This window comes from Moschus berezovskii, chromosome 9 (assembly GCF_049115385.1).
Source record: "Moschus berezovskii isolate FMDL1 chromosome 9, NW_MosBer_1.0, whole genome shotgun sequence".
NCBI classification, from domain to species: Eukaryota; Metazoa; Chordata; class Mammalia; order Artiodactyla; family Moschidae; genus Moschus; species Moschus berezovskii.
Genome location: NC_142468.1, coordinates 103,046,533 through 103,063,191, shown reverse-complemented (window position 1 = coordinate 103,063,191; position 16,659 = coordinate 103,046,533). Strand labels below are relative to the sequence as shown.

General features: G+C 37.2%; 1 pseudogene; it reads left to right on the top strand.

The window, feature by feature from the left end:
* The first annotated feature begins 15,452 nt into the window (after positions 1 to 15,452).
* Positions 15,453 to 16,419, top strand: LOC148776791 (olfactory receptor 4K15-like; annotated as a pseudogene).
* The last annotated feature ends 240 nt before the right edge of the window (positions 16,420 to 16,659 follow it).

Genomic DNA, 16,659 nt, shown 5'->3' with positions numbered 1-16,659 from the left:
ATGAATATCTTGTTTCTGCAAATAAGTTCCACTATTTTATTTCCCACATACTTTTTTCCCTTACCAAACAAATTTTAAGTTTTCATTATAGGTCAACTTCATGATATTTCCTTTGTAAGAACATTTTCTTGATTGATTAAGCACACCACAATTTTTCCCTTATCTACAATCCAGTTTACTCTTTATCTCTAAGAATAGGTTGAAAACTTGATATATATGACTACATTGTTTCACAAATTGCTTTATTTATGAGTGTTCAGTTACTCCAAAAAATTATACATTACTTAAAGCAGAAATAAATGTTCCTGGATTTTATTCTCCCATGACCTCTAGAACAAGGTTAGATAATCAAGAGTGCTAATTAAAATTTGTTGACATCTCCTTCTACCTTCTAAATGTTGGCTTTCCCAACTTCCATCCCCTGAATCTCTCAGGTCCAGGTAAAAACAATCATTGTAAATTCCCATGAGAAAATTAATATATCTTCCTGTTGTGAACTAAATCATACCACTTTTGTTGTTCAAAAGATCCCATTGAAATATGATTTCTTGGTCAATTCCCAAGTCCCTACAACTTCCATTTTATCTACAGCTGCTACACAGCTAATGATTCACCTAGGTCATTTATTTATATTTAAAACTAACTCCTCCACATTCAATCGCTCAGTCACTTGACACTGTGTATACTATAAAGCCCTGATTCCGCTATAGATCTGGTAAGCAAAAGTGCTCTTTTCTTTTCTTTTTTCCTGTGTCTTTCCTACTTCCACCTTCTAACTCTGGAGGGTTAGATCATTAAAACAATTTGCATATGTTGGCATATACGAAGGGAGAATTCAAATACAAGTGGGACTAAGCCTTAAGAGACATATCCTTTAGAAGACAAGGTAAAATTTTAAGTCATGTAATCACGTAATTACAAATACTTGTAGGAGGAACATACTCCTATTTAAGGAAAAAAAGAAATAAAGAAGCAGTTGAATGCCTTTCTTTGGGATAATGGCTATGCTGCAATATACTTGATACTCAGGCTTCTTCAGTTCAGCTCAGTTCAGTCGCTCTTTGTGATACCATAGACTGTTCATCACCACCACCACCCTGAAACTTGCTCAAACTCATGTACATCGAGTTGGTGATGCCATCCAACCATCTTATCCTCTGTTGTCCCTTTCTCCTTCTGCCTTCAATCTTTCTCAGCATCAGAGTCTTTTCAAATGAGTCAGTTCATCGCATAAGGTGGCCAAAGTATTGGAGTTTCAGCTGAATCAGTCCTTCCAATGAATATTCAGGCCTGATTTCCTTTAGGATGGACTGGTTGGATTTCCTTGCAGTCCAAGGGACTCTCAAGAGTCTTCTCTAACACCACAGTTCAAAAGCACTAGCTCTTTGGTGCTCAGCTTTCTTTATAGTCCAGCTCTCACGTTCATACATGACTACTGGAAAAACCATAGCTTTGACTAGACGGACCTTTGTTGGCAAAGTAATGTCTCTGCTTTTTAATATGCTATCTAGGTTGGTCATAACTTTCTTTTAATTTCATGAATGAAGTCACCATCTGCAGTGATTTTGGAGCCCAGAAAAATAAAGTCTGTCACTGTTTCCACTGTTTCCCCATCTACTTGCCATGAAGTGATGGGACCAGATGCCATGATCTTAGTTTTCTGAATGTTGAGTTTTAAGACAAATTTTCACTCTCCTCTTTCACCTTCATCAAGAAGCTCTTTAGTTCTTCCTCGCTTTCTGCCATAAGGGTGGTGTCATCTGCATATCTGAGGTTATTTATGTTTCTTCCAGCAATCTTGATTCCAGCTTGTGCTTAATCCAGTCCAGCATTTCTCATGATGTACTCTGCATATAAGTTAAATTAGCAGGGTGACAATACACAGCCTTGATGTACTTCTTTCCCTATTTGGAACCAGTCTGTTGTTCCATGTCCAGTTCTAACTGATGCTTCCTGACCTGTATACAGGTTTCTCAAGAGGCAGAAAAGGTGGTCTAGTATTCCCATCTCTTTAAGAATTTTCCACAGTTTGTCGTGATCCACACAGTCAAAGATTTTGGCATAGTCAATAAAACAGAAGTAAATGTTTTTCTGGAACTTTCTTGCTTTTTCGATGATCCAGTGGACCTCTGCTTCCTCTGCCTTTTGTAAATCCAGCTTGAACGTCCGGAAGTTCACGGTTCATGTGCTATTGAATCCTGGCTTGGAGAATTTTGATCATTACTCTGCTAGCATGAAAGATGAGTGCAATTGTGCAGTAGTTTGAGCATTCTTTGGCATTGCTTTTCTTTGTGGTTGGAATGAAAACTGACTTTCCAGTCCTGTGGCCGCTGCTGAGTTTTCCAAATTTGCTGGCATACTGAGTGCAGCACTTTCACAGCATCATCTTTCAGGATTTGAAATAGCTCAACTGGAATTCCATCACCTCTGCTAGCTTTGTTCATAGAATGCTTCCTAAGGCCAACTTGACTTTGCATTCCAGGATGTCTGGCTCTAGGTGAGTGATCATACCATCATGATTATCTGTGTCATGAAGATCTTTTTTTTGTAATGTTCATCTGTGTATTCTTGCCACGTCTTCTTAATAACTTCTGCTTCTGTTAGGTCCATACTATTTCTGTTCTTTACTGTGCCCGTCTTTGCATGGAATGTTCCTTCGGTATCTCTAATTTTCTTGAAGAGATCTCTAGTCTTTCCCATTCTATTGTTTTCCTCTATTTCTTTGCACTGATCACTGAGGAAGGCTTTCTTATCTCTCTTTGCTATTCTTTGGAACTCTGCGTTCAAATGGGTATATCTTTCCTTTTCTCCTCTGCCTTTTGCTTCTCTTCATAGCTATTTGTAATGCCTCCTCAGACAACCATTTTGCCTTTGGCATTTCTTTTTCTTGGGGTTGGTTTTGATCACTGCCATCTCCTTTGATGGCTGCATCACCCAGATATTTTTTCTACACCTTTTTACTGGCACTGAGATTATTTTACTAATGGCTATGTCTTTTGATAGGTATATTGCAATATGCAAGCCTCTCCACTATGCTTCAATCATAAGTCCCCAGATGTGTGTGGCCCTTGTGGTGGCTTCCTGGGTTGTAGGAGTCATGCATTCACTGAGCCAGGTCATATTCGCTCTCACATTGCCATTCTGTGGTCCCAATCAGGTAGATAGCTTTTTCTGTGACCTTCCTGTGGTGTTCCAACTAGCATGTGTAAATACTTATGTCCTGGGCCTCTTTATGATCTCAACAAGTGGCATCATTGCCTTGTCCTGCTTTATTCTTTTATTCAGTTCTTATGTTATTGTCTTGGTTACTATCAGAAATCGTTCTTCAAAAGGAACGTCTAAAGTTCTTTCTACCTGCACAGCTCATTTCATTGTTGTCTTCACGTTCTTTGGGCCCTGCGTCGTCATCTATATGTGGCCACTAAGCAGTTTTCTGATAGACAAGATTTTATCTGTGTTTTATACCATCTTTACTCCCATTCTGAACCCAGTAATCTATACTTTGAGAAATCAGGAAGTGAAAACAGCCATGAGGAAACTGAAGAATAAGCTTCTAAATTCTAACAAGGCAACTCCATTGCAATATTTTTAGTTTTAACATCTAGTTTTATTCCTGGGCATTAATTGCCACATTTTTTTGTGTACACAGTACACGTTAGGCTTTTATTTCTCAAGTTATTATCAACTTGAAACTGCCAAAATTTGTGAAATCACAAGTTCATGTTAAAACTATCCTCATACATGTATTTTAAATACATTTTAAATTTCAGAAAAGCAAGCTGGCAGAAGCAAATTTTTCCAGGTGCAAAGAATATCTATAAAAATGTCAAGAGTGATTGCTTCAGTTAGGAAATTCAATATTAGCATTCTATTCATTGGAAAGAGGAATAGAAAATGAGAAGAGGAAGTATTGATCAAAAGATAACTAGAAGATAATGACATTTACATACAACTAACAACTGAGTTACTCAGAGAACTCTAAAGTATGACAAATTAGTAAATTTCTGTACGCCTTACAGATTCAATACTGCTGTAGGAGTAGCCTCTGATCAATCAACAGTGATCATCTATGCACATTCCTGACATGACTACTTAACATTTAAACAGATTTGTGAGTTCTATCAGAGAAAGTCTGAGTGTATTTCATTATAAATGTTGATGAAGTCCAAAGTGAGTGCTGTAAGCAGACACTCACTTTTAGCTAATAAGAAACACATTCATGATAACTCCTTCTCATAATACAGACTGAAAAAAGAGGCCAGAAAATTCTGCCAGTAGAAGATATTATGAAATGAGTTTCAAAAGAGTACACTTTGCTTCATACAGACCCTAATGTCAGTTTAATGCCTGGAAAGTTGAACCTGGAATGAAATGAAAGATACAGTATATGATAGGGAATTAATGGAAAGCTTATGCTTTTCTTTAAAGTATTATATTGTTTTACACTTTTGTTAAATTGCTTCTTCCTCTTAATATTTGGATGCAAAAATAAGAAACTTGTGATTAGTAATACATTGTCAATATAATAAGTATATTTCTGTCAGGAAAGTTTTTTGTTTTGTTTTTTCTAATACTTTTAAGTGCTAGGTTCTAAGAGTCGGACACGACTGAGCGACTTCACTTTTACTTTTCACTTTCATGCATTGGAGAAGGAAATGGCAGCCCACTCGAGTGTTCTTGCCTGGAGAATCCCAGGGACGGCGGAGCCTGCTGGGCAGCCACCTGTGGGGTCGCACAGAGTCGCACACGACTGAAGCGACTTAGCAGCAGCAGCAGCAGGTTCAAATAGACTGACGGTACACAAGGTATCATTACCGCCTGCTGGCAGATACTGGAAATGCAGGCACTGAAAGTCGTGGTATCTCCTGGATGCTTTACTTTGCAAATCATTGGCTTGCTGCTACTGCTGCTGCTAAGTCACTTCAGTCGTGTCCGACTCTGTGTGACCCCATAGACGGAAGTCCACCAGGCGCCCCCGTCCCTGGGATTCTCCAGGCAAGAACACTGGAGTGGGTTGCCATTTCCTTCTCCAATGTGTGAAAGTGAAAAGGGAAAGTGAAGTCGCTCAGTCATGTCTGACTCGTAGCGACCCCACGGACTGCAGCCTACCAGGCTCTTCCATCCATGGGGTTTTCTAGGCAAGAGTACTGGAGTGGCTTGCCATTGCCTTCTCTCAATCATTGGCTTAGTTGATGGCAAATCTTAAAGAATTAACTGTTATTTGGAATTTACGGAATTATACTTATAAAATATGGTGTTCAATATATTATCCAATTTGTATTTACAAGAAGAAAGATCAGTTACCACCACAGTGTTTGATAAATATCAAGTTGTTATTCTTTCCTGGCATTATTGAACAAACAGAGAAAACCAAGAACTATATATGCATTAAATACCACTAACAAGAGAGAATTTAAGAAAATGAAATTCTTAACTTTTCATTTTAAGCCAAATGATGAGAAATATGATTTTCTTCCTTAGTGTGTGTTTTTAATTTTATTAATTAAAGTATTAAACTAAGGGATGCTTGCAGTTTAAAAGTGTGATATTGTGTTTAAACTAGGCATTTTTGAAATTGTTGACTAAAATCATCTGCAGTATTAACACAAGAATAAAATGTGTCTATAGCTGCAAAGTCATAGCTTAATTCTATTTGAAATAGGGATACAGATGGACAAATTTTGGTTGTATGCATAAATTTTCTCTGTTTCAGTTACATGTGCAAATATGTTCAGGATTAAAGAACTCATTTATATAGACTTGAACTCATTTATATAGAATTTTTCTATCTGTTGTTTTAGAAATGCTCAAAGTAATGCTTTCAAATAATATCTTTATTTGAACAGGAATTATGTTTTTAAATGAACTGCTTTTTGAAAGGTAAAACTGTGGAGTGTTTTTAAAGGGATGTCATCAATCTTCAGTGCTTATGTGGATAATTCTAAAACCCAAGGGCATTTGCCAAACTCTCAACAGTATAACTCATCAGCAGATAACTCTGTAAGGCAAGTCAATAACGAGATTGAGTAGTTGGATTGATGGTAAGTTTGTCTAGCTGAGAATGAAAACGACCATAGGTAGCCTCTGGACAACTTCCATATATAAAGAGAACTACCACTTTCTCTGATTGCTCAGCATGAGGAGTCATCATACAGGATACTTCTACACATTACATAAACACTAAAAACTGAATTAGGAGCCACTGGTGGATTATTTTATTACCATGTCTCCTCAACATGCTGCTGACACTCTTTAACCAAGGGTAAATACAGTCTAATGGCCACAGGCTCCTAAAACAGATAAGATGGTGCCATTTGCCACTAGGGTATCTAAAGGCAGAAACAATGTTTTATAAAGTAGGCTAGATGAAGAGAAACCAGTATAAACATACCAGGTTGAGGATAGCTTTAAATGATCTGAATTTCCAATAACACATTTAAGGGAACATCGGGACATGGAGAATTTACAAGAAGAGTATGTTGACAAACAACTTCATATTCCCTTAGGTGTTTGGGAAGCTTGGCAATACCAAACCTATGAGTTCTTAAAAACTGTAAAAGCTGTTTAGTACAATTAAGCAATATTATCAAATGCAGGTGAAAAAAAAAACTGTAAAAGTCAGGTCTAGATGAAATGACAACATGTAAATTGTAAAACACTAAGGAATTGGATATAAAGGAAAGTTATGACCAACCTAGATAGCATATCAAAAAAGCAGAGACATTACTTTGCCAACCAAGGTCCCTCTAGTCAAGGCTATGGTTTTTCCCGTGGTCATGTATGGATGTGAGAGTTGGACTGTGAAGAAAGCTGATCACCGAAGAATTGATGCTTTTAAACTGTGGTGCTGGAGAAGACTCTTGAGAGTCCCTTGGACTGCAAGGAGATCCAAGCAGTCCATTCTAAAGGAGATCAACCCTGGGTATTCATTGGAAGGACTGATGCTAAAGCTGAAAGTGCAATACTTTGGCCACCTCATGCGACGAGTTGACTCACTGGAAAAGACTCTGATGCTGGGAGGGATTGGGGGCGGGAGGAGGCGGGGACAACAGAGAATGAGATGGCTGGATGGCATCACCAACTCTGTGGACATGAGTTTGAGTGAACTCCGGGAGTTGCTGATGGACAGGGAGGCCTGGCGTGCTGTGATTCATGGGGTCGCAAAGAGTCGGACACGACTGAGTGACTGAACTGAACTGAACTAATGACAATAAAATCCAAAAATGATATACACTTTATATACTTCCAAAAATATTTGAGGAACATTTCAAAATATTATACAGTGTGATGATGGTGGATTTGCATTGAAGGTTTAGACCCCTCCTCTGCATGCATTTCTTCAAAAGCTCTGGAATGGATTCCAGCAACAACTTGTTCACTAATTTTGATTCCTTTTTTCTTTTAGAAGTCACCTTATATTACCTAAACTTTAGGCTCTGCAGAACCTGGATCTACCCTGAGTGTAGAGGTTAGACTTCTACAAAAATGTTAGACTCGGGCATGTTTCTACCAGGGTTAAATGCCTGTTTTACTGCTTGTTGGTGCTGTAAACTTGGGCAAGATACATAACGTACCTTTGCCTCAGTTTCTGCATCTGTAAAAGAACATGGTAATGGTACCTACATCACAGCGTTTTTTAAGGAATAAAGGAAGTTATTCATATAAAGCACATAATATGCATTCAATAAATGTTATTAAAATATAATTCTAAACAACTCTGGGTATTTTTAAGGAACTTGGTACTTTCCTAAGCTAACAATTGACATGTTTAATTTGACAGGTAAATTTTTATTTTATAAATTTAAAATATTTGTGTCTGTATTGTTATTGTTGTTGTCCAGTTGCTAAGTTGTATCTGACTCTTTGCGACCCCATGGACTGTAGCCAGCCAGGCTCCTCTGTCAATGGAATTTTCCAGGCAAGAATACTGGGGTGGGTTGCCGTTCCCTTCTCCAGGGTACATTCCCAACCCAGGGATTGAACCCAGGTCTCCCACATTGCAGGCAAATTCTTTACCATCTGATCCACTAGGGAAGACCAAGAACACTGGAGTGGGTTGCCTTTCCCGTCTCCAGGACAATAAAAATAAAGTGCACAATAAATGTAATGCATTTGAATCATCCTGAAACCATCCCCAACCCCTGTTTGTGGAAAAACTGTCTCCCATAAAATCAGTTCCTGGTGCCAAAAACATTGGGGACCATTGGCCTAGGGGATAGCTGTTCCTGGCTAATTATATAAGGTAATCTGTCCACAGAACAGTTTTGGCCTCTTGGACTAATGGTTCATTTCCTTGTTCATTGTTGTAAAAATGTTTCATAATGAAATAAACTTTCAAACATTGATCCACATTAATGTTCTAACCTGACTGCACTCTAAAAATGTCTGCTTTAAGAGGAAAAAGGTTACCTTCTGCCACTGAATGTACTAACCAGCACTTCCAATTCACATAGCAATGCCTCCATCTTCTTTATAAATCACCTGCCAACAACAGCAAAACAAGAATGGTAATATAAGTGTTAATAAAATGGCAACTTTTCAGCTTTTTCTTAATTTCCAAAGACTATGCAGATTCTCTTAATGCAAGATGCTGTTTAAAAATACTTTCTCAATAACTTACAAATCACATGGTTTTCCAACAATTGTGGAAAAAAATCTGCAAAGATTCATCTACAGAACACTAACACCTGAAAACTAAAGAATGTGTGCTCTTTCCAAGAATTCACGTACCATTTACAAAAATGTAATTAACATGTGGGCTTTAGAGTCTCAATAAATACAAGAAATTCTATTATTGTACAAAGCATTATCTAATTACAATTCAATAAAATATGAAATGATAATAGTCTTCCCTTCCCCAACCCCCTTCCCCTTAAAAAAAAAAAAAGAACCCTGTGCCTTTGGAAATAAGAAAAAGAATTTTGTAGGTAAGTCATGAGTTTTTAAAAAAACATAATGGCAATGAAAAAAAACATTTAGAGCTTGGTAATACAAATAGGGTATTATGCTTAGTCACTCAGTCATGTCCTACTCTTTGCCACGCCATAGACTGTAGCCCACCAGGCTCCTCTACCCATGGGATTCTCCAGGCAACAATACTGGAGTGGGTTGTCATTCCCTTCTCCAGGGGATCTTCCCAACCCAGGGACTGAATCCAAGTCTCCCACATTGCAGGTGGATTGTGTACCATCTAAGTTACCAGGGAAGCCCAAGAATACTCAAGTGGGTATCTTATCTCTTCTCCAGGGGAACTTTCTGACCCAAGAATTGAACTGGGGTCTCCTTCATTGCAGGCAGATTCTTTACCAGCTACCAAAGTTCCAGGGAACATTTTCAGTTATAAATACCATGTTAAAATATAGATAAAATTGTAAACTTAGTGTTCTATATAAGAAATTAGCAGTGGGGGTTGTGGGGCTTCCCTGGTGGCTCAGTGGTAGAGAATTCACCTGTCAATGTAGGAGACACAGGTTCTATCCCTGATCTGGGAAGATCCCACAAGCCATGGAGCAACTAAGCCCATGGGCCACAACTATTGAACCTGTTCTCTATAGCCCTGGAACCCACAGCTACTGAGCACACACATTGCGGCTACTGAAACCCAAGTACCCTGAAGCCCGAGCTCCACATTAGGAGAAGCCACTGCAAGAGAAACCTGCATATTGCAACTAGAGAGTAGCCCCTGCTGGCACCAACTACAGAAAAGCCCAAATAGCAATGAAGACCCAGGACAGACAAAAATAAATAAATAAAATTATTTTTAAAAAAAGGATTTAGGGAGAAAAGAACTAATGAAGAATGAAAGAGTAAAAGGATAAAAATTATAAAGAAGTAATGATAAAATTTATAAAGAGAAGAAAATAATGAAATTTCCTGTGGCTCCTTCTGTGAATCTAGCTTAAAACCAATGAGGATACTAGAAGAAAAGGGCTTCTGCAAAATTTTGTTTCTGAACAACTATAAAATCCAAATATCAGTTTGGATTTTATGAGGATAGCTGAACTACTAAGAGTGACATGAAATAAGGAATTCATTATAAATATCAGACTTTACACAATAATTAGACAGTGGGAAATACTAAGTACAGAAGGTAGGTTGTTGCTTCTGAAGCTGAAGTTGAATGTATGTCAGCAAGATTGATGACCGAGAAGGTGTGGCATCTAAAGTGGGTTGACAGCTTATAACTGACAGCATAGAATCGGGTCTTCTATTTTTCTACTCTGATCATCTCTTCACTGGAGTGTGCAATTCATTTACATCTAATTCGATGACTGATATGGTGCAGCTAAAAGTTGGTGATTTGATTTTTATATGTCCCGTGTCTGTCTGATCATGCTGCTGCTGCTGCTAAGTCACTTCAGTCGTGTCCGACTCTGTGTGACCCCATAGACGGAAGCCCACCAGGCTCCCCCGTCCCTGGGATTCTCCAGGCAAGAACACTGGAGTGGGTTGCCATTTCCTTCTCCAATGTGTGAAAGTGGAAAGTGAAAAGTGAAAAGTGAAAGTGAAGTCGCTCAGTCGTGTCCGACCCTTAGCGACCCCACAGACTGCAGCCTACCAGGCTCCTCCATCCATGGGATTTTCTAGGCAATAGTACTGGAGTGGCTTGCCATTGCCTTCTCCGTCTGATCATGCTACTCCCTTTAATAATTCAGGGCTTTCCTCCCAATGGCTTTTTAATTTTCCTAGGAGAAAATTTAACACTATGTAATATTTCTTATACAGGTAAATCCTATACACTCTAGATTTAAGCCATATTACATTTTGTTTAATTCTTTAATTTTACATCTTCACCAAATTTTGCCTCTCTACATATAGACACTGGCTTATTTTCTGATTAAAAATGTTCCCAATCTACCCACCAACCTGGCTGAATTTGGCTCATTCTTTATATATCAGCTGAAATATTCCATAAATTTCTTATTAAGACCATAACTTCTATAATGTACCCACACCACTATCTACTTCTTCTGTGGTAAAACAAGTACAATTTTACTTTAGTTCTTTGTTAAGATACCTGCTCTCTGCCTTAGAATATACATATCCTGTGAAGTCAGGAACTGTATTATCATGTACCCCAATGTATTCCTAACTTCTAGTTCAGTAACTGAAAATTAGTTAGTATTCAATGATCATTTGATGAAGAGATGCACTAATACATTGTTATGAAATGAGTTCAAATTGACTTGGACTTTAACTCAAGAAGCTTTTAATACAGGACAACAAAAGAATCTATATAACACAAAGAATTTGTAATATAAATATAGTTAAAAGCAGAAGTCACTTTTTAACTTCTTAATAATTGAACATTGAGGAAATATACAAGACACAAGAAAATTTCTACATGTTCCTCTCCATGTATTCACTACCCAGCTTCAATTCTTATCAACAGATGTCTCATTGTGGTTTTTTCTCTATGCTTCAAAGTAAAATTGCTGAATGCAAGGGTCAATGGTGTATATGATTTTATAGATACTGCTAACTGCACTTCTATAAGTTTCTGCATTTTGCAACCCACTTGCTGTATTTGAGAGTGTCTCTAGCCTGGTCAAGACAGTATGATATGAAATCTTAACTTTTTGCCAGTATGTGAGAGATGATATTTCAGTATAGTTCTACTTTTAAAACAGAAGTTCTTCAAATAAAAACAAATGACTTAGTGCATTTATCAGTGAAAGAAAAATACATTGATTTGGTCAAAAAAGTTCATTTGGGTTTTTCCATAACATCTTATGGAAAACTCCAAAGTAACTTTTTGGCCAACCCAATAGTTCTTGGACAGGCAAAAAAACGGAAAGAAAAGACCAGGACTGAATAAAATAAAAAGGACCTATGCTATCCATGTAATCATTGGAGATTAGAAAATGGCCATCAATTCACATGCTGAGGAGATTAAACAATTAAAGAATGTTATATAAAAGTAGAAGATGACAGATTTACCCAAACGAATTTGTTGATTTCCTAAAAAAGCATAAGTTGCCACATTTTCTGAAGGAGAAGAAGAAAACTGAAGACATCAATAGCTATGGAACACACTGAAAAGGAGGTTAAAGATGCTACCCTATAAATCACAGGACACATTCAATTTTAAGTACAAAATCTTCCAAAACCTCAGAACAGATAATGCCAGGGAATAAAAATTCTTTTCTGAGTATTTTGACTCGTTTTATGAGTCTTTCATTGTCTCAGCACCAAAACTGGATGTAGATAGCACAACTTCAAAACACTACAGGTCAGTTTCACTTGTAAATCTAGTGTAAAACTCCTAAAAAATGAGAACATCAAACCCAGGTTATGATATTCTCATATAATATGTTATAAACAGGATTTATGCTAAGTATGCAAATATATTTACATTGAATGCTCTATTAATGATTTTTAATAGTTGAGATTAAAAGAGGACTTTATTATATATTCTTATTGGAGGGATCAGATGTTCTCTGCTGAGTTTTTCCATATTCTCATTAAGGTGGAAAATATCACTAAAGATTCAATTCTTCATAAAATATTTCATAAGTTCTTGTGTCAGATTTCCCTAAATCAATTTGAAACACAGTGCCTGTCATCAGTGGAGGTAAGATGCAAGGTCAGAGCTCTGGGAGCTGAGGGAAAACGGAAAATGATTTGGTTCTCTGAACTGAAACCATTTTCTCTATTCAACAAACCAGCAAACGTCTAATGACAAAGAATCACCATGGGACACATTAGACCTCCCACAGTCCCAGTTCATTCCCTAGTCCTGAACCAAATAGAGAAATAATAAATTGAGCAAAAGGTGAAATAAAGTGTTGTAAAGAAGAGGTGGTTTGTCTAAGTCAATATTTTTTTTTATAGTTTTACATCTGATTCAGCTTTGTTATAGGAGCATTTGATTTGAAAGAAACCAAAACTTGTTTCAACTTTCTTGAGATCTGCAGATAAGTAAACTGGGTAGGTTTTCTTCATTTAGTGTCAAGCACTTGCTTGATCCACTTGCTCGGGATTTCTTTCTTTAAAAAGGGTTGGGACCTTTAACTAGAGAAAGAAACTTGGAGCAATGACTTGTGATGCTTGGACTTACAATTTAGTTGAAATTCTTTTGCCTCAACCACATAATATTTACATCCATGTTGGTCTGGCACATAAAATTTTACTTTGATTATGATGGAAAATGGTTTAAGGATCTGTATCTGTAATATTTAAGCTAAATTTTAAATTTTATTTTAAGGTCTTCTGAGCAGAGGAGGTTTTCTAGAGGCATATCCATGTGCATGCTAAGTTACTTTAGGTGTGTCCGACTCTGTGTAACCCCATAGGCAGTAGCCTGCCCGGTTTCTCTGTCCATGGGATTCTCCAGGCAAGAATACTAGAGTGGGTTGCCAGTTCTTTCTCCATAACATTTTGTATTTATAGCGGTTCATCCCAGTCCAGTCCAACACATAGACAAAAATGGCACTCAGTAGGATACAGTGTTACTCTCCCTGAGGATTTCTGGCATTTTTCTTCTCCTTCTTCCACATTCATTAATTTCTCATTCAATTTCATGAATAGAGAGTTGTCATTTCATAGGAGACTGACCAAATTAAAAGGTATGATCAAGAATGCTTTCTTAGACCTATGCTTACTCCTTTTGGATACAAATTCCCTTCCCCACAAGAGAATGCAATAGAGGATGCCCGTTCCACTCCAGGTGACAGTTAGTGACCTAAATATCTTTTGGAATGTTTAGGTTATTTCATCACAGCATTCATTGTTCATTCTCTTGATTATTTTTTACATTCACATTTTTGGGAGAATCTTTGCAAAGCGTCAGATAGCAATAACTCATCTAGAAAATATTATCAGAGAGTAAAATTTTCCAGGCTAATACATTTTAAACCTAAACTTATCTCTTTAAGCAAAATACATTAACCAAATATATATGACCTCCTATCTTTGTAACTAGAAAGGGCCCTTACTATCAAATTCATTTATGGTGTATTAAATAATATTAAATGAGATTTTACATCAACTGTCTAAACTCAGCTCCTGTCATCCTCCAATCTGGATAATTCCATTTGTCACAAACTCTTAAACCATACTTTTTAGATTCTATTAGAGACTCTATTATCAAGGATTGTGGTAAGGGTTTTAAACCTGGGATGAGGTTCTGGATGTGTTGCTGACTAGTAATATAATATTGAGCACATTAGTTAACTTTTCTAATACTCAGTTTCCACATATGAAAAATATGGACAATAATCTCCTCTTCACCAGATTATTATAAGTACTTTAATGCACACAAAATGTATGTGAAAACACTTCCAAACTAAACAGTTTGCCCACTGACATTATGCTTTTTACACTATTTTTTATAGATACTGACCCTTATCACTTCTAATTATAACATAGAAAATGAAAAGTGAGAAACTTTTTCTTAAAAAATAAAAGCATATTTTTTTTAAAGGAATTCTCAAAGTCTTATCTATCTTCTTAAAAGCTCTCTCTGCATTCTTCCAAAGAAGCTGCAGAGAGAACATAGTCAGAAAGGATTATTTTATAATCTATTGACAAATTATTTATTTGCTCAATTGTGTATTATCTTGTAATTCGTGTTTTCACTTATTGCTTATCTCAACTTTTGTCTAATTAGAAATCATTGTGTAGCTGGATATTTTTTAAAGGAGATATCTTATTTCACTAGGTCTGAGAAATTCTAGACAAAACCTAGAAATTCCATATACTGAATAAAAGTCATCTTTTGGAAGGTTTCTGAATTGATAAGTGAAATGCTACACTTGGCCTTCAAATGATCTATGTTAATAAATCAGATCTTTGCATTTCATGGCTGTCACCTTATCTGTTGATATTCTGTACTATATTCTGGTCATCTCAGTTTACTTCTTTTCATATGATACAATGTTAGCTTCAAAGGACCGTATTTCAAACCAAAACAGCTGTAATAACTTCAGAGACAACATATATTAAATGGTTTTAATGACGTGGTAGTGGAAATTAAGTAATAGAGAAAGGACAGAGGCAAGAGGAGAGAGACCCTCACAGTAAAAATCACAGTTCTTTTCCTTGTAAGTGTGGCCTCTGAGACTTCTCTAAGAATTGAAGCTGCTTGTGGATAATTCCAAATGGATAATGAAAATTAGCCAGGCAAGAAGGCAATACAAAATTCTGGATACCCTAGCTCCTCCTATTAATTGTTGTATTTGCAATGTAGATTTATTTTTTTGCTTAGCATCATATTTGACGCACAAATGTATAAAATAAAGTGTTGATTTACTGCATCTGCACCTCTTAGCTATCCTTCATCAGTAAGGATAATTGAGAGAAGAGTCTCTTTGTTAAAATTATAGATAAAACATTTTCTATTAGGAGCAACTCCAGAGCATTTTAAATGAATGTTGAGAAGACCCCTTTAGGATCAGGATCTACTTTTCTTGCTCTTGATAAAAATCAATGTTTCTCTTTGTAGGTACTTCATGAACCAAGAAAATAATTCTAGGGTGGCTGAGTTTGTGTTGCTGGGGCTCTCCAGTTCCTGGGAGCTCCAGTATTTCTTCTTCATGTTGTTTAATTTCTTGTATATCCTCGTTGTGCTGGGCAACCTCCTCATTGTACTCACAGTGATCTCTGAACCTGCCCTGCATACACCTATGTACATAATGCTCAGTAATCTTTCCATTTTTGATGTCTTTCTGGCCACTTATGCAACCCCCAAGATGATTCATGGTTTCCTTCATGAACCCAAGACCATCTCCTTCGAGGGCTGCATGGCCCAGATATTCTTACTCCATGTCTTTGCTGGTGGTGAGATGGTGCTCCTTGTAGCTATGGCATATGACAGATATGGAGCCATATGCAAACCTCTCCATTATGCAACCATCAACTAGTGCAAATGTACAGGTCTGGTAGTAGGCTCTTGGGTAATTGGGGTCATGCACTCCTTGAGCCAACTAGCTTTCACTGTAAACCTGCCCTTCTGTGGTCCAAATGTTGTGAACAGTTATTACTGTGGCCTTACTTTGGTCATCAAACTTGCCTGCTCGGATACGTATGTCCCTGAAGTGTTGATGCTTTGGACAGTGGTCTCATGTGGGTGCTTCATTCCTGCTCTTGCTGGTCTCCTACGCAGTCATTCTGGTCACTGTGCAACGCCGTTCCTCAGTGGACATGACCAAGGCCCGCAGCGCTCTGACTGCCCACACCACTGTTCTTACCCTCTTTTTTGGGCCCTGTATCTTTATCTATGCCTGGCCTTTCAGCAGCTTCCCAGTGGATAAAGTCCTTTCTGTGTTCTCTACCGTTTTCACACCTATACTGAACCCCATTATCTACACATTAAGAAACAAAGAGGTGAAATTGGCAATGCGTAAACTGAAGACCCGCTCTGTATGTTCCAGGCTGCCTTCTCAACTCTCTCTCCTAAGACTAGATGTGTTGAGGTGAGTAGACAGAAATATACTCAAGGAAACACGGATTGTCTCTTTTCCTGGTGACCACCATCGTTTTTTAAAAATACTTGATTTGCTTAAAGTGATAAAGGTAATACATGTTCTTTGTTAAATATCTATAGTAACGAAGCTTATGTATAATTTGCATTCTCTAGCTACAATTATTTGTGATATAGTTTTATAGTTTATAGTTAATTTGCTTATATTTGCTACCTAATGTCAGTGACAAGATATT